Raw genomic sequence first — 23,438 nt, 5'->3', positions numbered from 1 at the left:
TTCTCATGGAGAGGGAGGAAGACATTCCAGAGTACATGTATTGATATAAAATACATTTTCAGGGTGAGCAGAAACATTTACTCTGGATGTACTTATCTTACTCAACTTCCTAAAGACAGAGTAAAGACAACTGGCACAGATGAGATGCATAACTTTTGCATAGATTATATGAGACGAAATGAAACTCATACATAAGTCCCCAAAACTTGCATCATGGCCATGAGTTCCTTTCTGTCTTACAGAGCCATCTTAAGAAAATTCCAAGTAATGAAATATTTCACAAGCAGTGCTAACTCTCATTGGTACTGCTTTCTCTCTGCATAATAGGTGGAAAATCCATTGGAAAAATGGATTTTATAATGGCAAGTATTGGCTGGAGCTTTGTGGAATCACGCAGAAATGGATCCTTGAACCTAAGATATTTTTGAACACCTTTGATTACCCAAAACTCATTGTTACATCATTGATTCTCTCAAAGCAAAGTACTTACTCCCAGGTACACATCTTTCTGCATGACAAAGAACAATCTAATAGTGCTGTTGCTCCAAAGTCTGTACATACAGCTCATGCAACAGGCACCTCGTTATGGAGTTCAAGCCCTATTCACAGTCTTCTTGAATGCCTTTGTCTTTCAGGAATTAAACAATATCAGTGACTGGAAGTGGGATTGTGAAATAATCCTCACCACAATTAACAGCCTGGGACAACTGTAAAGTAAGTTTTCAACCCATTATTCTTTATGAAAACCAGTCCTTCTTATGCTAAGTTGACCCTAACTGACTGTGTTTCATTTAAACCTTACCAAGCAAAAAACTTCATTTTAGTAGTTTCTTCACATTTTTTTTTTCTAGATGCCTTAGCAACGTTTATACTTATAGATTTTCTTTTCATTCCACCCACTTCTTTCACTAGCCTTGGTATTGATATAAAAGCTGCCTGGTAACAGCAGAGAATATGTTTCAGATTTTGCATTAGGGGAGAAGGAGAACTGAGTTCACTCTGGCGCCTCTCAGAGACGGCCACACTTCATCCTGATGGTGAAATATCTCCTTAACACCCAGACAATGTCTTCTGTTTGAGAAACAGTCGGAGAACTGGATGTAGCTAACATGATTTCACCAAGAGTGCTTGAATATCTGGTTATAAATAGCTAAATAGCATCTGTTGTCATGTCTCGATGTGTATATTGACTTGTTTTCCTTTGTGTCAAGGTCTTTCATGGAGTCTTTATTATCAGTGCTTACAGAATAGGGCATCACTCGTTTGAACTCAATCTATGGCTTTGAATTTGTCAGATATAAGAGGACAATTGTACAATGCTATTCTTCACTTTTTTATGTGACAGCAGGTATGTTCAAAGGTTTGTGTGATCTGGATCAGAACCAAGGGCTCTGTGATTTTTTGTCCAAAGTTATGACTACTTTCAGAGAAACCCAAATGTGCAGCAAAACCATTTCAAGTGATTAATAGTACCCACAAGTAGGTGATAAAAGTCATTACTTTCAGACCTGCTATCTGCTACTTGGGTAATAGCTGCATGAGCAGACAACTGGCTGTTGAAAAGCCAACATATTATCTGTTTGGACTGGCAAGGAGGCAGACCTGACTGCTGCCTTTATCCTATGTAACTATAAATTGTCATTTTCATCAAGATCGCAGAATGCTTCTCCCTGTACCTGTATTACATCCTATAGATGAGTGTTTTTTCTTTTGTTTGTTTGTTTGTTTTACTCTGTTTTGCCTTTTTTTATGTGATAGAGTTCTTCAAGTTTTGGGATAGCAACCTTCATCTCCCGTTTTTTGGTTTACACTTCTGCTAGGGCTTTAAATCTCATTGTTGACTCTGTTTTCCTTCTCAGCAAGCTTCAGATCTGTTCTTTTTGGTATTTCTCCTTAAAAAGATGGGAAAATCTTTATATTGTGCACTAATGATGTTAAATAGATCTTACCTAGATTGTCCTTTAGAAATACCCGTGTTTCTGAGACAAACTATGGACTCAAGAAGTCCAGATAATCCTGTCGCTTTCTGCTTCTCTTTATGGGCCATTCTGAGAAACTAGGTTTTTGTTTTGTGAATGATGAAGTGGTGCCTTCAGTACAATTTAACTGAATTCAGTCTCCTATTAGACTAAAGTACATACGATACAAGCATTAGATCTTGCACTGCGTCATATTCTATAGCCCTAGACTTAGAGAACAGAGGGATGATTATGAACCATTCCAAATCAACAGGTACATTATCATACTATTCCATACTTCCACAGTTTGAATGGTGTTAACTTGTCTCTTTTTCATAACCTTGTGATTTTTTTATTCTCTTAAAAAAAAAAAAAGGAATGTAGGTTTTCAAAATTTAAGATTTTGGTGCCTCCCCCATTTGTCTTGTCATTGTTAAATCTTATCTCTACTTCTTTGTTTCCAGGATTCTTTTTAAGGAATCATAATTGGTACGATTATCCTTGCAATGAGAATAATTAACTATAGCTTTTTGACACATTAAATAGGGAACATCACATTTTAAGCAGCAGGCACTGAAACACCAAACAATACTGCTTTGAATAGGACCATAGAGAAGAGTCTCAGGTGAAACAACTACTAATTTTAGCAAGTTGAACTTTATACCTTTATAGAAGAAAATTAATCTCACAGTAGTTTTTGGCTGTGAAACAGACAAAGTTCTTTGCCCTCTTTTTGAAATAGACCTTTGATATTTTCAGTAATGGAAGGCAGTTGCACAGTGAATCATCCCCTGATGAGCCCAACAGAGCCTTGCTCTTCCAATAAAAAGTGTTTGATTCCTCACCTGTGTGGCTGGATAAGTCAAATACCCAGTCTAATGCAAATAGCATCATATAGCAACACTTACATTTTAGACACGGAATCTGTCGATAGAGAACTAGGCAGTGTCATATGTCAGAAATAAATGTTACTGAATTTCAAGTAGTCCATCAGTGAAAGCTCTCTTTCATGTTTAGCTGAACTAATTGTAGAAAACAGTAACATACAAGTACCTGTATGGTATTTGAGATTAGGTTAGTCTTTTTAGCTTCTAAAATACCTTTCCTACATTGAACATAACAGGATTTTTACTGTTAACTTTGACAAGGCTCTTTTGAGACTGTTAATTTGTCACCTTACTGATGTATTTTAGTTTTGCAGAAATATAACTAGGAAAACTGTAGACCTGAGAAGCTTTCTGGGCATAAGTGGATTACAGTGACTACCTGGTGTAGTAATCATCCTGCTAACAGCTTGGCTGTGATGAACCTTTTTTATTAGTTGAAAAGGAGAATGAAAACGTGCTCATTCTAATGAAATAGAAGATTTTAATTGTTTTCTAGAGCTGCCTTTAGTCAGCAGTGAGTAGCAGTATTATTGTAACAATAGATCTCTTCCAGTGTTCAATACTAATAACAAGTGATGATGTAAGCCTGATGAAATTAATTGCTGTGATTAACATAATATGAACCTAAAATATTGGGAAATTATATGAAGAAGTTCTTTCTAAAAAGGCATGTTAAGTAAATTTAAAATGGCAATATTAATGGAGTTATCGCCTTTGCAGCTTTTCCCAGGTTGTTGTTTCTGACAAAAACAAAACAAAACAACAAACAAACAAGAAAAACCCTAACATAAACAGGGTAAAAACTACATGAACTACATGGATCTCCTCAATAAAGAGCACTACATAAATATATCTCTGAATTATAAGCTGATTTCAGCATGATTCATCTGAAGCAAACCTAGTAAGGAGGTATAATTCAGTCCCTCATCTGCACTGATAGATAATACAGACTTACATTTTTATTATTCTTGATATGTAGATTCCCAAAAAATACTTGAGATTCTTTCAGCTGTGAGTTGTCACATGAAGAGTGAATGCAATTCTTGTCATCCTTTTTCTCCAGATGTGAATAGCTGTGCATCAGCAGTCTGAGTAGGAAACATCTCCTCGGTGAACAGGAATCTTAGGATTTCAAGTCCTTTTTTTCCATTTGAATATTTTAAAGAAAGAAAATCCATGTTCATGCCCTGAAATAGTGAAAGAAAAAATAGGAAATGACAGTCAGTTTGAAAGCCATTATAGCACTGAGAAATATATATTCGGTTTCTGGAATCTCTACATTTGTTGCTCTGCAAAACTGAGCAGGTTATTTGATCCTCTGTGTCTTAATGTCTATAAGTGTAACTGGGGTTATGGCTTGTTTTAGACCTAAGTAAGATTACATATCTCCAAAGCAAATCTTCCATTCTTCATTCATTGCTGCTAATTTGCATTGCAAATTCTGTGATGCAGGGATTAATTATTATTGTATGCTTTTCATCCAGCACATTTGACCATAACTGTACTACCACAGTATAAGCAAAGAACAGTAAAATTACAGGTACTTTAGGTTCCCAGAAGAAAACTAAATATTAGCAAGCATTCTTGATTCTTAATTCTAATTTATTCTGCCAGATTCCTAAATTCTATTTTGTTCTGCCAGAATATTTGGTAGTTGCATAACCCTCTTTCATTTTGCTTGAATTATATAATAGTTAATTATTGAAAACATTTTGCATCTGCTGATTATTTGTCTACAAAGAAATGTGCAGTTTGCACATGGCTGTATGCCCAGCTGATTGCCCTTCCAAACTAGATATTATCAGAACCAATGCCACATCATTAAGGGGACACTCTCCTTTTCAGAATACAACAGAAACTACCTTGGCTTTTTCTTTCTTTGGAAGGTGTTTTCAGGGTCCTCCTCTGTTAGAGATGCTTTTCAACTTCTGTCACTATTTTGACATTTTGATGCATCGCTGGGGAATGCTGAAATAGTTGGCTTGACACTGATGTCACAACCTTCCATCTTTGTGTGAAGGCATCTATTACTGTATTTCCACATCTAGCCATAATCTAGACACTCATGACAAACCACAATAGTCGTGTTAGCCCAAGTGAAGGAGAGAAAATCTTCACAGCTCAGCTGCAAATTGCCTTGATTCTGCTCAAGCAGGATGTGAGGGCTGATTTCTCAGAGTCTTTTGGAATAAAAGCATCTCTCCGTACTAAAAGGTAGGGGTAAATTACTTGAAAAAAAAATAAGCAAACTTTTTGGATATATTGGGGAAAAAATCACAGTAAGAATGGACAAACACTGGAGCAGTTTGAATGGGTTTATGGAATCTTCATTCTTGAACATTTTCCCAGTGTCCAATGTCCCAGTGTTTTTGAAAGCATCCTCACCAACCTTATCAGTGTTGAAATTAACTCTCTGATGTACATGGGAGTGTGTACATGGAGTGGACTGTATGATCTACAGAAGTCACCTCAGCCTAAAATATTGTATGATTTCAGGTTTCATTTGCCTCAGTAAGTTTGAAGATGACACCAAGTTGGCAGAAAGTGTCAATCTGCCTGAAGGTAGGAAGACCCTACAGAGGGATCTGGACAGGCTGGATAGCTGGACTGAGGCCAGTGGGATGAAGTTCAACAAGACCAAGTGCTGAGTCCTGCACTTTGGTCACAACAACCCCAGGCAATGCTACAGGCTTTGGGCAGAGTGTCTGGAAGAATGTGTAGAAGAAATGGACTGAGTGCATTCAGTGCCCTCATCCAGGTAATCAGTATAGGTATTGAACAGAACAGGCACAATGTACACTCACATTTGGCTGAGGCCACCAGTAAAGATAAGCTTTTTAGACGTTCTGTGTGGGTAATATACACTGTTATACTCTCTGGCTTCAGACACCAGTGTCGTTGGAATTAAATAATAACAAGACAAAGTATGATGAATAAGTACTTTTCTTGGTATCACAAAGCCTTATCAAAATCAAATCTCAAATATCTATAGGCAGGTGAGACACATCTCTCTGTCTTACCATAATTGACACTTCCTGAAAAAAGAAAAAGAAAAAAAAAAAGTTATTTATCCCTTTATAAAGAGTGTATTCCTATTAGAAATAGATTCAGTTTAGTTTCTCCCTGTAAAAGCAGAAGTGAGATAAAAGCATCTTAAAAGCACATTACACTCCACTTGACATCTGGGTCTCCTGGACACGCTTCTTTCCACCCATTCACACATAAAGAAATTAAGACAACTGTGTTTATAATTTAATTCTCTCAAGTACATAGGGGGAGATTTAGCAAAGGCCACTTCTGCATTAAGAACTGGTGCAGAATAGCTATTATGACATAACTTCATATGCTTACTTAATGAACATTGATTTCCCTATGTGTGCTCCCCTCACAAGATCTACGTATTTCACCACTGTATGGGTACTGTATGTCATGGGTGTCCAAACTTTTGGCTTGCCTGAGCCACAGTGAGCAAACAGGAATTGTCTTGGACCACATAGAAAATATATAGTTAATGTTTTTAAGTAACAAAACTTACATTTTTTGTGTGTTTTTTTAAATTTAAACATGAAAAAAACAGCAGCAAAAACCTAAAACAAGTGGAATATTCAATCCTGCTTTTGTGATACTAATTCAATTTCTGGTTCAATGGAAGTAGCTGCAGTTCTTAACAAGTTCTCAAGATGTTTGTCAGAAGTTTTTAATGAAACATTACTCTTCCTGTGCTTCATCCGTGACAATAATTTTTCACAAATGCACATACTGGCAAAAAACAACGGCATGAATAAAGCCTGACTGTGAAGCGAGGGATATTTTTCTCTTTTAAGAGTGGCCTTATAGAAGTCTAGTAAAGAGACATGACCAAATTTTTCATTGAGTTAGATATGAGGGGGGAGATCCTTCCCCCTGGATATGAAGAGGGAAGGGGATAAAACCAGGCCTGCTAGAAATGAGACTGGGGAAGCGATAATGGAATTAGGGGTGAGGCGAGAGGCCCAGCTATACCAGTGCACACAGCATAGGCAACAAACAAGAAGAGTTGGAAGCCATTGTGCGGCAGGCAATCTATGACCTAGTTGCCATTACAGAAATGTGGTGGGACTGCTCCCATGACTGGAGTGCTGCAATGGATGGCTACAAACTCTTCAGGAAGGATAGGCAAGAAAGGAGGGGTGGTGGCGTGGCTCTCTATGTTAAAGAGTGCTTTGAGGTTACTGAGCTTATGACTGGAGATGGATAAGGATGAATCCCTATGGGTTAAGATCTGGGGAAGAGCTGACAAGGCAAACATCCTGGTGGGCATCTGTTATAGACTGCTGAACCAGGATGGAGAGACGGATGAAGTGTTCTATGAGCAGCTGGCGGAAGCTGCACGATCGCCAGCCCTTGTCCTCATGGGGAACTTCAACTTCCCTGACATACGCAGGAAATACAACTTAGTGCAGAAGAAGCAATCTAGGAGGTTTCTGGAATGTATGGAGGACAACTTCTTGATGCAGCTGGTAAGAGAACCTACGAGAGGAGCTGCCCCGTTAGACCTGCTGTTCACAGAGAAGGTCTAGTGGGAGATGTGGAGGTCAGGAGCTGTCTTGGGCAGAGTGACCATGACATGGTAGAGTTCTCAATTCTTGGTGGAGTCAGGAGGGGGAACAGCAAAACTGCTACCTTGGACTTCAGGAGGGCAGACTTTGAATTGTTCAGGAGACTAGTAGGGGGAGTCCCCTGGGGTTCAGTCTTAGAGAGTAAAGGGGTATGAGATAGCTGTTTGCTCTTCAAGAAGAAAGTCTTAAAGGCGCAGGATCAGGCTGTCCCCCTGAGCCGCAAAATGAGCCAGCATGGAAGAAGACCGGTGTGGATGAATAGGGAGCTATTCTTGAGGCTCCAGGAGAAAAAGAGAATCTACCTCCTCTGGAAGAAGGGACGGGCAACTTAGAAAGAATACAAAGAAGTTGTTAAGATGTGCAGGGAGAAAATCAGAGAGGCAATAGCCCAGCTTGAACTCAACCTGGCCTCTGGGGTAAAAGGGAACAAGAAACTCTTTTACAAGTATATCAACAGTAAGAGGAGGACCAGGGAGAATTCCCACTGGGAATGTGACCACTGAGGATAAGGAAAAGGCAGAGTGAATACCTTCTTTACATCTGTCTTTAAAAGTCAGACCAGTTATCCTCAGGTTTCTCCACTCTCTGACCTGGCAGTCTTGGCTGGGGAGCAGAATAAACCCTACACAATTCAGGAGGAAACAGTCAGAGACCTGCTACTCCAACTGGACTACCACAAATCCATGGGACCAGATGAGATTCACCCGAGAGTGCTGAGAGAACTGGCAGAGGTGATAGCCGAGCCGCTTTCCATCATCTATCAGCGCTCCTTGTTGACAGGTGAGGTCCCAGAAGACTGGAGGCTTGCCAGTGTGACTCCCGTCTACAAGAAGGGCTGCAGGGAGGATCCGAGGAACTACAGGTCTGTTAGCCTGACCTCGGTGCTGGCTAAGATTATGGAGCAGATTGCCTTGAGGGAGATCATGAGGCATGTGCAGGACAACCGGGGGATCAGGCCTAGCCAGCATGGTTCATGAAGGGCAGGTCTTGCTTGACCAACCTGATCTCCTTCTATGATCTAGTGACTCGTCTGGTGGATGAGGGAAAGGCTGTTGATGTAGTCTACCTAGACTTCAGTAAGGCCTTTGACACTGTCTCCCACACTATTCTCCTGCAGAAGCTGGCAGTCCGTGCCTTGGACAGGTATACTCTTAGCTGGGTAAGGAACTGGCTGGAAGGCTGGGCCCAGAGAGTGGTGGTGAATGGAGTAAATCCAGCTGGCAACTGGTCACGAGTGGTGTTCCCCAGGGGTCGGTGCTGGAGCCTGTCCTGTTTAATATCTTTATTGATGACCTGGATGAGGGCACTGAGTGCACCCACAGTAAGTTTGCAGATGACACCAAGTTGGCTGGAAGTGTTGATCTGCCTGAGGGTAGTGAGGCCCTACAGAGGGATCTGAATAGGCTGGATGGCTGGGCTGAAGTCAATGGGATGAGATTCAACAAGACGAAATGCCAGGTCCTGCACTTTGGCCACAATAACCCCAGGCAACACTACAGACTTGGGGCAGAGTGGCTGGAAGACTGTGTAGAGGAAATGGACCTGGGGGTATTTATTGATGCTAGACCGAACATAAGCCAGCAGTTGTGCCAGGTGGCCAAGAAGGCCAATGGCATTCTGGCTTGTATCAGAAATAGTGTTGCCAGCAGGAATAGGGAAGTAATTGTCCCCCTGTACTCAGCACTAGTGAGGCCGCACCTCGAGTACTGTGTCCAGTTTTGGGCCCCTCACTGTAAGAAAGACATTGAGGCCCTGGAGCATGTCCAGAGGAGGGCAACAAAGCTGGTGAGGGGTCTGGAGCACAGGCCTTATGAGGAGTGGCTGAAGGAGCTGGGATTGTTCAGTCTAGAGAAGAGGAGGCTTAGGGGAGACCTTATTGCTCTCAATAACTACCTGAAGGGAGGTTGTAGTGAGCTGGGGGTTGGCCTCTTCTCTTGTGTGACTGGTGATAGAACTAGAGCGAATGACTTCAAGCTGCACTAGGGAAGGTTCAGGCTGGATGTTAGGAAATACTACTTCTCTGAAAGGGTGGTCAGGCACTGGAATGGGCTGCCCAGAGAGGTGGTGGAGTCACCTACCCTGGAGGTGTTCAAAGAACATTTGGATGTTGTGTTGAGGGACATGGTTTAGCAAGAACCATTGGTGATGAGCAAATGGTTGGACTGGATGATCCCGTGGGTCTTTTCCAACCTTAGCGATTCTATGATTCTATGATTCTAAGAGTTGAATGCCTGATTGCAACTCAGTATATTCTGTCAGAAAAATCACAGGTAAGATATTTATGTAAACTGAAAAAGAGTCAGAAATATACTAAAAAAATGTTTGTTTGTTTGTTTGTTTGTTTCACACATCAAAATGTATGAAATTATTTGCCATAACTTGCGTTTGTCATAATTTAAGTTACATTTCAAATGCTGTTATGGTTTGAAACATTGCACAGATAAGTTGATTTTCAGTTCGAAGATGCATGTGTAACTCAGTTAAATGAGCTGTCACATCCACCAAAAATGCTAAATCTGTGAGCCATTTTCAATCTTCACATTCTGGCACAAATTTTCCTTGTAATTCCCTATAGAACTTGATTTCACTTTGCAAGTTATAAAATCGGTTTAACATTTTACCCAACTTAGTCACCCTCCTTCAGAAAAGTAAAAGATGTCCCCATAATCAGCATTTATACTTCTAAGGAACTCCTGGAATTGGCCATGATTCAATCCCTTGGACTTTATGAAATTCACAACTTTGATGATGATTTACGTGACATTATCCATTTTTAAATCTTTTGCATAGATACATAGATTTTCTTGATACATGATGCAGTGACAGTTCACCAAATGTGAGCTGCTGATAACAATTGCATCACCTTCTACTAATTTTCTAAGTTCCTGTTTTTATACCAACCATCACTGGGGCACCATCAGTAGCTACATCGTATATGTTGACAAAGGTAGAAGAAAATCTCTTCAATGTATTTTTTTATTGCTTCATGCAAATCAAGAGATTTATTGTGTCTTTTAATGGCACAAAGAAACCAATGACATTCTATTTGTTATCAATACCTCCAATGAACATGGCAAATTGAGCTGTATCTGTAGCATCAGTACATTCATTTATCACCAATGCAAAAAATTTGAAATTAGCAACATTACTCTCCAAATTTATTTTGATAGATGTTCCTGTTTTTTTAGTTAGCCTGGACACAGTCTGGTGACAAAAACCGATTTTAGAAAAATCCATTTTTTATCCAGACGTTATATCTGCCATGCTTTTCATACATTGCTTAATAAATTCATCATCAGTAAATGTTTTTTGATTTTTTTTTTTTGCAATCAGATTTGCTACCATGTAACTAGCTTTTATAACAGTTTGAGTTTTAACATTTTAAATGAGATTTTGTTAAGATGACAGACTTTTTTTTCAGTTCTGCTATTTTGTCTTTATAAAGAACTTCATGATGTGCACTGAATTTGGCATTGTGTTTTTTCATATTGTAGTATTTGAAACTGGCATGATGTCCTTGTCAAATAAGTATAGCGCCATATTATTTGTCTTTACAAAGGAATACTCATTTGTCCAATTTTCCTTGAACACCCTTCCTTCATCCACGATTTTTCTTTTTTTGGGTTCTATTTTCTTCTGAGATGCCACTAGGCAGGTGGAAATATTAGTATCAGCAATCACTGTGTTTTACTTAACTGACGGCACTGCACCCTCTCCACGTTTCGAGGCCAGGCCAGGCCACTTGGCACCAAGATGATGCGGCAAGAGGGAATGCGGGACTCATTGCAATCTGTGATGGGCCACACATGTCCCACAGGCCATAGTTTGGACATGTTTGCTGTATATTATCTTGAACAGAAATTCATTGCATTAACAAGACAAAATGATGTAAAGGAAACCAACTCAAAAGTTATGTACAGCTCTTAATGTGGAAATTACTCCTTAACATTTAAATCTTCCAAAAAAAAAAAAAAATCGACATATTTGAATGTTATACACTCAACTATGTGGGGTTTTTATCTTCTTCTTTTCTGGTATTTTTCTGACATACACTTTGAAAATTGGGCACTTGCATGATATTTCTTCATGTTATCAGATTTTTACTGAGAGCTATGGAAATCTAGTTTGTAAATGCTTACAGAAACTACTGTTCAGAATTCTGTTTTGACTTGTAAAAAGCCAAAAAGAATATGCATACTGAACATTGCTCTGTAAGTACAGCTCTGGCTACATAATCATAGGAATACTTCTAAAACTCAAGCTCAGCCTTTTCTTTCTCTTTTACTGCTCCTTGCTGTCACCCATTACATCACTGATAAAATTATTTGACAAGATCCTCAAGCCAAGAACTATTTATTTGTTCTCTAAAATGCCCAGCAAACTTTAGTGGCTGAATTGAACAATAGTGTTGGTGGGAGAGTGGGTGGCTTTGGTAGAGCCAACTTGCTGTCAGAAGCAATGATTTGCAAATCTATAACCATTCCTACATTTGGCATAACAACCTGGAGAATTTTGCTGCACCATATTTTAGAAAGGATAAGATTTATTCATGCCATTTAACAGTATTTTGTACATTTGCATGTTCCAGCTCTCAAAATTCCACCTTCATTTAGGATTTAGGATTTTCCTTCCTGTGGTAGCTGATGTGTTAATTTGCTAATCTCCTTTTAAGGTGCAGACAGTAAAAGATGAGCCTGATTGTAGGCATATCAGTACTAGCTTTAATCTAGATTACATAGGTAAAATGGAAGTGATAGCAGCCTAGAGACTCAGGTGGTCCATGCTTATGCTGAAACCCAGAGAGCCGCATTTTCTCTGCTGCTGTTATGCAATTAGCTAACAGTTAAACAATTGGTTAATGATCTGATTAACCAACTGTAGCTGGATCTCTGTATTACAGTTATTACTTCATTTTACTGTGTATAGACATGTCTTATGATTTTTAGAACTGGTTAAGATTTACCACAGATAGATGGTCTTTTATTACCATTTTTTTCTCTAACAGACAATCATACCCTTCAGGAGTTAATTATCTTTATTTTCTTTCCTTGGTGCTGGCATAATCTGTGTTAGTACAAATTGCAAATAAATGGGTTTTTTGGATACTCCTTCAATACAGTTGGCATTGAACACTCAAGTGCAGTGATTCTATGTTTAGATACAAACAGTTGCAGTTATAGCCATTGTAGAAGATAAAATATTACTCTGTTCATGTTGTTGTGGATGTTAAGTACTCAATTTAGAAAACCTCCATGTGAAAGTCCTCAAAATGGTATAGTATCTTCAGTTTTGTAATTCTGTATTTCTTTTTAAATAGCATGTAATTATAAAGGAAGATACTGATTGTGTCCTTTTGATTGTAGTATTCCACATTGTTTAAAACAATACTCAGTATTAAAAAGAGATTGTTAATGCATTTCTTTCTGTCTGTTTCAATACTTACACACAATTAAATTCCTACTGGTCAAATTTTCCTTTGGTATATTGGCTAAAACATTTGTCAAATTGACATATATGGATATATTTTATAGATTTCAAAGTAAGCAAACAGGGAACATTCGTGAATAGAGATCTTTACAGCCAGTCAAGAGTAAGAGCCAATGGATGGATGCACTTTAATATACTCCTGCAGTTCTGGTGTCCTCTTAGCTACAATTATTTGATTTAGGTTTTAGTCTTTTTAAACTAATATTTATCTTTGACTGTAAAACCAATGGCACCTTGGAAAAGGAAGGGAAAGTGATAAACAGCATCTGTTTTTCTGAACAATCTGCCAAAGTTAAACTTCCTCTAATGTACAGAAGAATGAACTAGTAACTTATCCAGCAATTTTAAATTTTAGTAACTGATAATTGATGGATCATTTTTTTCTAGTCTAATTTGGTTCCTTGATTTCTTGATCTCTGCTCTGCTTCCAAATAGGGTCTCAACAACAACAACAACAACCAAAACAAACAAACAGACAAAAAACCTTTGCATCTTGATTGTGCACAATAATAGTTTTTTTGTTAATTAAGATCTAAAATATCTAATGCTCTCTGTGTCCTATTGCTAGAGATAAAAAATGTGAAAGAATCTCAGACTGCTGCAATACAGAAAGGTTTGAATAGTCACCAAAAATTTAGAGTTAAAGTCAGGCACCTGAATTCTCCCAATTGGCAAGAGGTCTTTAGATGAAACTTTCATATCTGAGAAGCCACACTGTGGTCAACAGCCTGGTCCACGTCTCTGCACTGTATAAGTTTTGAGGAGACTTCACCTCTTTGCTTCCTTCCTTCATTTTACAGCATGAAGTCTTCAAACAGGGGAGAAGAATGAACAAATACTGCAGTGCACTTGGGGGATATGAGGGGAGACAAAGGAATGTATTTTCCTCACTGCTATCTGCTACAGACCTTGGCAATCAATTTCTACAATAATTTTTACTGGTGCAAACAGTTTATCAAACTTTAATATTCTTTTCAATACATTATTCTGTGTTAGACTCCTTTGAGTTGTGGACAGTAGGTGAAGCCCTCCTGCCCTTACCCCCAATTTTCCTTGATATCCTACTTGATTCTTTGGCAAAACACCTAGAAGACACTTCCAATCTCACTGATAGTAGATCTGTATCATGTTTTTCTCTGCTCAGCCTGTGTTGATATATAAAATGTCTGTGTTCCACTATCTGCATGAATGCAGTGAGTTATTCCTCAATACCCCTTTCTCTCCTTTGTCTACTGGAAGCTGTTTGGAGAAAGGTCTTTGCTGTGTTGTTAGCTGAACTCATACAAATAACAGAAAGCATTTGCAATTCTGCATGGAAGAGGGAATTTTAATGTTTGTCCTGCTAATATCAGACTACAGCTGGCTGACATTTTTCCTTTGACATTAGACAATTTTATTTTTTTTTAACATGGTGACTGTGATTGCTAAGTTTTCTAGTTTCCAATAAAATGATAATTTTCCCCTAATACACTTATTGCAGCTCAAATGACATTTTAAAGTAAAACTTCTGACTGAAAACATGGTTCAGTTATTGCTTTGCAATTGTGTTAATACATTAATAAGTTGTCCCCATAACAGGAAACATGCAATGGGGTCTCTTTGAGTGTGTTCTTTGAGACCTCACTGCACGTTGCCTATTATGGGGAGTCAAAGAGCACACTTCACATGGAACTCAGCATACTCAATGCAAGCAACATGGTACCACTTGATCCAAGCCAAGGGGCTGGATATTATAGCAAACAGTTAATTTTAGTAAATTTTGTAATTACAGTGATAGGATTGAAAAGTACTGTCTAGCTTATCAGTAAATTACTTAATCAAACTAGAAGCCATTTTGACTTTCTGAATTCAGTTTAGGATTATAAATATATTATTCAATTTCTTCTTTCCTTTCTCTTTCTATTCTTTCTCTGTCTTTCCCTCTTTTACTCAGTGATTTCCCCTGCGTGTGAAAAAATAGAGATCTATTTAAAAAAAAAAAAAAATCCTTACATTCTCTATCTTTTCACCAGTTTTTCCAGCAAAGAAAAAGGCGACAAAACAAGAAGAAATTGGGTAAGTAACATCCATTGCCTGAAAATTCCAGACAGCCAAAATATTTCTGTTTGAGCTTAAAGCACAATAACTTTTGAAACTTCTTTTATTTTTGTTAGAGAAATCAATAGTTTTTTCACTTTTTTGTTTCAACCGAGAATAAAACATTTAAAGTATATTGTGTATTGGGAACATTAATTTTAATTTCAAGTGTTATATTAGACTAAAGCATTTCATTTTGAGATACCATCATGGAATTTCTCCTGGATTTTATGTACAATGTGGAATAGGAAAGACAACATTACCTCTTTATCAGAACGTTAAAACTTCTTTTGATTGTTGTAATTCGATGTCTAATTTTAGGATTATTTTCTGAATTTCTCATTTTATTATTCTAATGTCTCAGAGAAAATTAATAAAACGGAAGCATAGCAGATACAGAAGCATAGTCATAAAAGAAAAGGATTTAATAAATTTTTGAAAATACACAGAAAAGGGGACTCTGAATGATAAAGGGCATCTTAGAAGGGTCATCATTTGAGAAGGCTTGGTTGCTAGGAAACTGTCATTAAAATTGGCAAGATAATTATTACTTCATTATAAATAAAAATTTTAATTATTGTGCATGTTTAAGAGGTAGTATGTAAAGATATCAGATGTATGTTGTAATAGCATATATTGAAAAAAATGAGATAAGTTTATTTTTTTAAGTGGAAAATCAAACAAACCCAGCAGGTACAGAGACCCCTATTTATTGCCTAAAGCATATCTATAAAAACAGAAAAATATTAATAAGGAAACTAGCCCTCCATGTAAAGTTCATTATCATGTCTGTGACATCCACTAATTGTATTGTCAAAAGATCTTTTCACTAAAGGCATGCGATTGCAGTATAAAATACTTCAGTTTATAAAAACTATTGCTGCAGATTTTGACAGGCACAAAAAGATTAAAAATTCCCATTTGGAATAGTTTGGATTTTAGAAAGAGAAAACAGTAAATTATTAGAAAAAAAAAAAAAAGGGGGTGGGGGTGGGAGGAAGGAAGGATGAATTCTCATGCATTTTATAATAGATGCAGAGTGAGAGAAAGTTGGGTAGTTACAACAAAAATTGAGCAAGACTGCAAAATTATGCTGAGGTTAGATCTTCTTATGAGTAAATGATAAACTCCCATGCTGAAGTCACAATTTCACCTTTGTCCATATCCACAGCTTCATAAAAATCCTTATGGTAGCCTTAGTTCTCAGTTGTTTAAATCACTGAAATTTTGATGAGAGAATGGAGATGTCACAAAACGTTGGGGATCAGGAGACTTATGGATCGTCATTCTTGTAGCAGCACCTGAAATGATGGGGTCTCCTTCAGAGCTACATGATGGTGCAGCTTTGCCAGTGGACTGGGAGAAGATGGCACCTGAAGTGCATTTCATGTTCCAGTTGGGAGAAAATTCAGAACAGAGAAGAAAGGAATGCAAGTATACATCTTTCAAATCTGACACTGATGAGTTATTTAAATCAATACTTGCCTGTCAAAAATTAAATTCATGAGGGAACTTTTAAGAACACGTTCTGCCAAATGAGAGGACCTATAGCTGCTATCATCCTTCAAGAATGACACTTGAATTTTATCTAATTGTAATACTTCCATGTTTAATTACTAAGTGTAACATCACATGCTCATCGACAAATAAAGATTAAAAAAAGCATAATTTGTCTGAATTTTCTGGGGTTGAATTATTATTGGCAACATCCTTTTCATGATATAAAATAAACTACTTGGAAATCTCACCCTAAATGTAGCAAAATCATTAAAAAGAGCCCAAATCTGCATTATGGAAAGAAGTCCATTTTAATTCATTTTAATACAAGTCCTTTACAAAAGATTGCTCAGTTCTGTTGTGAAGTCTAAAGGCTGCAGGATTTTATAAAAAAAGACTTTAAAAAGGCTTTAAAAATCTACATAAAAGTTAATCGTGCAAATGAATGTAAGTTTGCAATATTCGTATCACAAAGATTTCTGTCAAAAAAACACAGTTGGAAATAACATGCTGTTTGTCGTGTAATTGTTACTATTCACTAAAGCAGAAAAAGCAAGTGCAGAGAGCTAAAGAACTGACAGGCTAGTCATTTAAAACTACAGGTTGTCTTCTGGATGACAATAGTTTTTAAAGTAGAGCCTAACCCATGCCGAGAAGTTGCTGGCTGGAGGAATATTTGGGATAATATTTTAACACTTTAGTTGAACAGAGACTTTTTAGTTGTTATTTTTTTTTTTAAATAAGGAAATCCTATTCTGAAAAGGTGGTGAATGCAAGAATAGAGTATGATCACTTCTTTTGTTATTGAGCCTTGTTTGTTTATGTACAAGTACCTGAATTCTAGATTGATTATGGAATGTGATTTAAACATATAGCTGGAAACAGAAGAACTGAATTTCCTCCTAGAGGCTGAAACTGATTACGTGGATTTATTTAAACTGCAGAAACACAAAGCGTCGTCTAAGATGTGGCTGCCTGTATGAACAGCCCCTATTAAAGTGCGAGTGTTGCCCCTGTGACACTCTCATGTTCACATTGCCTGTTATGGGCAATATATATGCCATTATAACACACAGACATGCAGGTCTGCAAAATGAAAATATTCACAAGATGAAGGAGAGAATATTCATGTCTGAGCTGTGAAGCAGTAGGGATGAATTCAGGAGAACTACGTTCACAGAATCACAGGATTGTAGGGGTTGGATGGGACCTCTGGAGATCAGTCTAGTTCAACCTCCTGCTAAAGCAGCTTCCAATCGTTCTCAACATTCTATACTTGAAAATAATAATAATAATATTTTTTTGTGAACAATAATTTACCACCTATAAAATGAAGATAATAAATTCTTCTTGTCAGCTACAAAAAAAAAAAAAAAAAAAAAAAACTGGCAGGGAGAAAAATAGGTAGAGGTTTTATCATAAGTTTATGCATGAAGTTAAGTTTAACGAATCACAGATGCAGTAGCTATTTCTTAAATGTAGGTAACAAGAAATATGTATATATATTCATTAAAATGCTAGGTAGATAGTGTCTGTTTTTCATTTGTGCATATTCAAGTAAAAATACTTTATAAAATATGTTGCTTTAGTTGATATTATGTCTGGGGGGTTGTATTAATGTAGAAAGACCGTCATGCTGAAAGATGCAGGCAAGTCTTCTTGACTGATTCAGAATGATTCAAATAAAAAGACTGAGGATTAGATCTAGTTAACCAATAGAGATTGAGTAGAATTAGCAATTTTTATTGTAGCTAAATAATTACTGGCTGGAACTGGTATCTGCACAAAGACAGCCTGCTCCCCTACTGAAATCTAAACAAAGGAAGCACCAGCAAGTGGAGTTCATGTAGCTCAAAAAGACATTTGAAGAGGTTTAACAAAACTTCAAACAGTAAACCAGAGCTTTACGTAATACTATTCCTAGGATTGCAAAAGGGAAAAAAAAAAAACATGTCATTGAATAGAAGGGTTTTTTTTGGCTTTATGCTAACAAAGCATACTGTATTAACAAATCTCTGGAGATGCTGAAGTAACTGCAACTTGATTTAAAGATAAAACATATGGCACATTAGATTTCAAGAGGATTTGCAAAGCCCTCAGCAGTTTTGCCCCAACTGCTGCTACTATTCATTTTGTGTATTTCTACTTCCTATTTCATCCCACCTAGCTTTAGGCACTTAAATTAAACTGCTGGTCATGAGGCAAATTCAGGTCTTAGGTGCATTAAAGTGCCCTCTGAAGTTGCTGATCTTTTTATTTTGGGCAGGAGGAGAGCTGGGACTCCTACTCCAGGTACGTCATTTTAAGTGACAGATCCAAACTGTGATAGTTTGTTCATGGTTATACAGGTCATGGGTTCTTGATGAACGTTCTTTACTCTCATGCATCACTTGTCTATATTTTTCCTTAGGTATTGCAGTAAATGTGATACTTAATTTAATTTTATTATTATTATTATTATTTTGTATGTGTGTTGTCTGTATTTAATTTCATTATTTTTGGTGTTTTTCAGTCTGGACAAATGAAATAGTTATTTTACCACTGACTTCATATGCATCAGGTCAAGATCCTGTCCCTCATCTGAAATTTTGAGTCAATTAAAAATAAGATGATTAACGGTATAATAGTAGCGAAAGATAATTCCTTTCAGACTGTGAATGAGAGCAATATGCATGATCTCCCAAACTTCATGAACTTCTGTTTCTGATTTTAGTAATGCTTGGATTTGATGGCAACAGCCTTTTCTTGTCTACATTTGTGCAAATGTTGTACCAGGCACAGGAAGTTAGTGATTGCATAATGCATGATGAACGTGGGCCCACCTGGGAGGTGCACAAGAACGCTCTTGGCTTTCTCAGTCAGATGTTATTCACAGACATAAATTCAAATTTCATTCACCAGTGCAGTATTGGTAGTGCAAGTAGAATTCTGTTTGTCACTTAGCTATGAAATATTTCAGCAGCAAAGGATGTTCTTAATGGCTATTTAGAGCCATACATGTGTTATTCTTCCTGACATGAGAACTGAGAAATACTATTTAACAACTTTTTTTTTTTTTATAAGAAACATCAGAACTTACATCAAAGTAAAAAATGACTGAGATGATTTCACTAACTGCAAGTATGGAAAAATATTTCTATATAATTAATTCAGAAAGTAAGGTTTAAATCTGTTACTAAAGAACAGACATTTGTTCCTTGCTTTATTCTATATATTTCTTTGCCTTCAGCGAGTAATCTTTCTTTGAAATACCATGGAAACAAGCAAATATGCCTCATTAAACTTTCCTTGCAGGGGAGAAAGGAAAAAAAGCAGAAAAAGCAGAGAATTCTTAAATTGTGGGTTAGGAAAGAATAAAATGTAAAGGGTGATTAGATTGCTCTTAATTCTTCTAGGTAAAGTAGGATAATTTGCTGAAAAACAAAACAAAATAAACAAAATAACAGCAACAAAAAAATACTTTCCTCCTTATTCTCCTCTTTATTTGACTGTTTCCCATATACATGCTGCATTATTACTTTACACTTCGCAGTTATGCCCATAACTGTAAGATATGAATCACAGCTGATATCTAAAGGTTCCTTAGCAAAGCTAAAATAATGTTTACATATATTATTTTCTAAGAGTTTTTTTTGTTTAGATTCCTATAAAATACTGTCTAAAAATGTAAACCTTTTATAAATTAACATCTAGTTGACAGCTTACACAGATATGTTTAGAAATATTTCCTCAATATTGAAGAAAAGGAACACATTTCCTATGAGATTCAACTAAATTCAGTAAAGTTATGCTGCTATATACCACTTAAGGATGCATATAAGAAAATGATTAAACTGGAATTTGTAACTGTAGTCTTTAATAAGGGATTTAAAATTGCTTTGTACTCGGAAGCAATTTCAGCTTTCAGCAATATACCCAGTTCTGCCTTCAGATAAGATCGAAATCTTAATGAATTGGTAGTGGAATAGCCATACATACTTTTAGAATCCACAATCAACATAAGCCCAATAATTGCCCCATAGCCTTAACTAAAACACTGTCTGTGAGGGACATGTCTTGAAATTAAACTCCACTCTTTAGAACAGCCCATAATCTAAAAGACAAACTTGATAGTGAAAGGGATATTGATTTAGCCAAGTTAGTATTTTGCACCCTGAAATCTACTTTAACTAAAGAAAGATCAATAAACAACTTTCTTAGATCAGTCCATGTTTTTATTTAGCTGGCAGGTAGAGTAATTCATTTCCCAGTGTGCTAATTTCTAACAGTGCAAAGGTTCTCAGGACCAGTTTATTATAGACAGCCCAAAGCTAAGAAGAGGAATAATACAAGCTACTTATGAGTGGATACCTGCAAGCAGACAGAGAACTGCACATATCTAGAGATTGGGAGTGTGTCTGAATGCAAACAGTAGGTATTGTCAGCACAAGCAGATTCCTACTGCAGCTCCTTGAACCATCTTTTCATCTGTCCTTCTGTAGGAGAGTCCTGAAGTACCCAGACTACTTATTTGGTTTCACTCTCTCATTTAAAATATCTGAGAGGGCCATAAAAGGTGAATGATCTGGGTGAGGAAGAGGCATGTTTCCTCCATCCATGATGATCCCAGCAGCTGGAGCTCTGCTGGAGTTAAACAGACTGCAAACTTTTCCCATTACATGCCCAGATCTTTATTTACCTGAAGTCAATTTAAGTAACTAGCCCTTTGTCATCCAGTTCCTGTATTCATTCCATGCTATTTTGGGAGAAATAGAGGAGAGAGATTTAGCAAAACATACTTATGAACCACATCTACTACTTAATTTCCAGTGAAAGGTTTCTAAAAAAAAAAAAAAAAAAAAAACATTCCCAGGAAGACTGGAAGCGTAATAGTATTAACCGGGTGCCAAGAAAAGTTATAGATCCTAAAGAGATTTCCTATTTAAGCAAAGAAATAAGTCATATTAAAAAAAATAAAAATCCACAATTCAAAAACCATTTTGTAAAGCATCTCAAGCTGTGAAGCCCTGCTGCAGCCACATTGCTAATGGGAGGTAAAGGCTGTAATTGTCTTGGATTTCCTGCCAAGTCATTGCCTTCTTGCTGACCCATAAAATCCAAAATGTCAGTGTCTCCAGGACAGAAATAAGTGCCTATAAAAGATTGTCAAGTGACTGTAGACCAAGAGTACACTGTTAGTACAGCACAATCCTACCAGTCATTAAAGGTTTGACCCAAGAAAATGTTTTTATCCTAAAGAAAATTCAGTATCTATAATTCTACTCCTATAGCTGAAAATTGCTGTTCTTTGAGGCTGAAAAAATATCCATCAGGTCTTCAGTGAATATTGTTCTTTCTGAAAGACAAAGGTGTTATTCAAAAGATTTTAACTGCAAAAGGTGTTATTCTAGTTATCTGACTTCCTACATGACAAATATCACTTTATAATCCCTGTATTAAGCTTTATCTTTTATGGTTGAACTAGAGCACATCTCTTGGGAAGGCCTCCAGTTTTTATGTAAAATGTTGAATTGACATGATGAGTAGAGGCTAAGAGAGTTGGTCTCTTGTTTAACTTGGAAAGACAAGTATTGTAAGGGACTTACCAATGTCTCGAGACAACTGATGGATGATTATAGAAGATAATTCCAGAGCTTTCTTATACTTTGCTCAGAAACAAGACACAAATTCAAATATAAGAAATTCCTTTTGAAGATATTTATTGTATGGATGATCAAATACTTAGCCAGCATGCACAAAAAAGTGGTAGATTCCCTGTCCTTAGCAATACTCAAATCCCAACTGGACAAAGAACTGAGCAACCTTTTGCAATGACCCTGCTTTAAACACTGGGGTTGGACGAAATGTAATTCCAGTGGCCAGTTCCAACTTATACCATATTGTATTTCTTCCTTTAATCTAATAACCAACAGCAAATGACAGCTAATTATGCTCCAGAGTAGAAATCTGCATTTATTTCCTATCTAATTTTATCTTCAATTTCTAGCTGTTGGATCTTGGCTTCTGCCTGACCACTTGATTAAAGAGCTCTCTTTTACCCACTCTTTAGGTACTCTTAGCTCAAGCCACCTGTTAACCTTCTTTTTGATAAGCCAAAGGATATTTCCACAAATAAATACTCAATGTTCCCTGTTAAAATGGAAATTGAGCCCTTAATTTAGTCAATTTGCAGGCATGGGTACTTTACTATCCAACTGCAGACTGTTCGGATTCTCACTGAACCATTCTGATCATTGCTAACTCTCTCTTAAAGAGTCAAGACAAAAAGAGGAGAGGAGAGAAGAGGAGAGTGGAGGGGAGGGGAGGGGAGGGGAGGGGAGGGGAGGGGAGGGGAGGGGAGGGGAGGGGAGGGGAGGGGAGGGGAGGGAAGGGAAGGGATGGGAAGGGAAGGGATGGGAAGGGAAGGAAAACCACCCAAACTCATCCCCTTGCTGCTCTGCCACATGTCCAAAAGTTCCCCAACCACTACAAACCAGCAAGCAGTGCTAACTCTTTTATCAGGTGTGCAGGAGACTTTAAGATTCTGGCATCTTATATAAATGAGCTATAAAACAGTAAACACTAAAAAAGGCCACTTATAAGGGCAAAAGCACAGAATCTCTCTAACTCACTTTTAATTTTTTTATTTTGTATGAGTTAGAGAGATTTTTTTTTTTTCCTGTAATAAATCTATCTCCCCATTTCCATGACATCTTCTTATTGCTGAGTTCTTGTACTTAAAGGGGTTTGGGCATTAACAAATAGGAAAAAAAATATTGAAAATGTTACTTTTAGCTGAGATCTGTATTTAATTAATGGTCAGAACAGTGGGCTTCTTCCAGGCAAATCTCAAATGAAATACTGAATGATGCCAGCAGTGAGGTGGAACAGGAGTCCAGGTGTCAGAACCTCTCTGCAAGTTCGCTCCAACCTTCTATGGTCTCATTACTCAAAAT

The 23,438-nt window shown here is 37.2% G+C and overlaps 1 long non-coding RNA gene across 1 annotated transcript; it reads left to right on the top strand.

Annotated features, from left to right (window-relative positions):
• The first annotated feature begins 632 nt into the window (after positions 1–632).
• Positions 633–16,682, top strand: LOC121107917. The gene is made up of 3 exons (XR_005842318.2): positions 633–714; positions 14,943–14,985; positions 16,178–16,682. It is a non-coding gene; the product is annotated as an uncharacterized LOC121107917 (long non-coding RNA).
• Positions 16,683–23,438: the final 6,756 nt, after the last annotated feature.

The sequence above is a fragment of the Gallus gallus genome, chromosome 1 (genome assembly GCF_016699485.2).
Source record: "Gallus gallus isolate bGalGal1 chromosome 1, bGalGal1.mat.broiler.GRCg7b, whole genome shotgun sequence".
Classification (NCBI taxonomy): Eukaryota; Metazoa; Chordata; class Aves; order Galliformes; family Phasianidae; genus Gallus; species Gallus gallus.
This window is presented reverse-complemented; position numbering and strand designations above follow the sequence as displayed.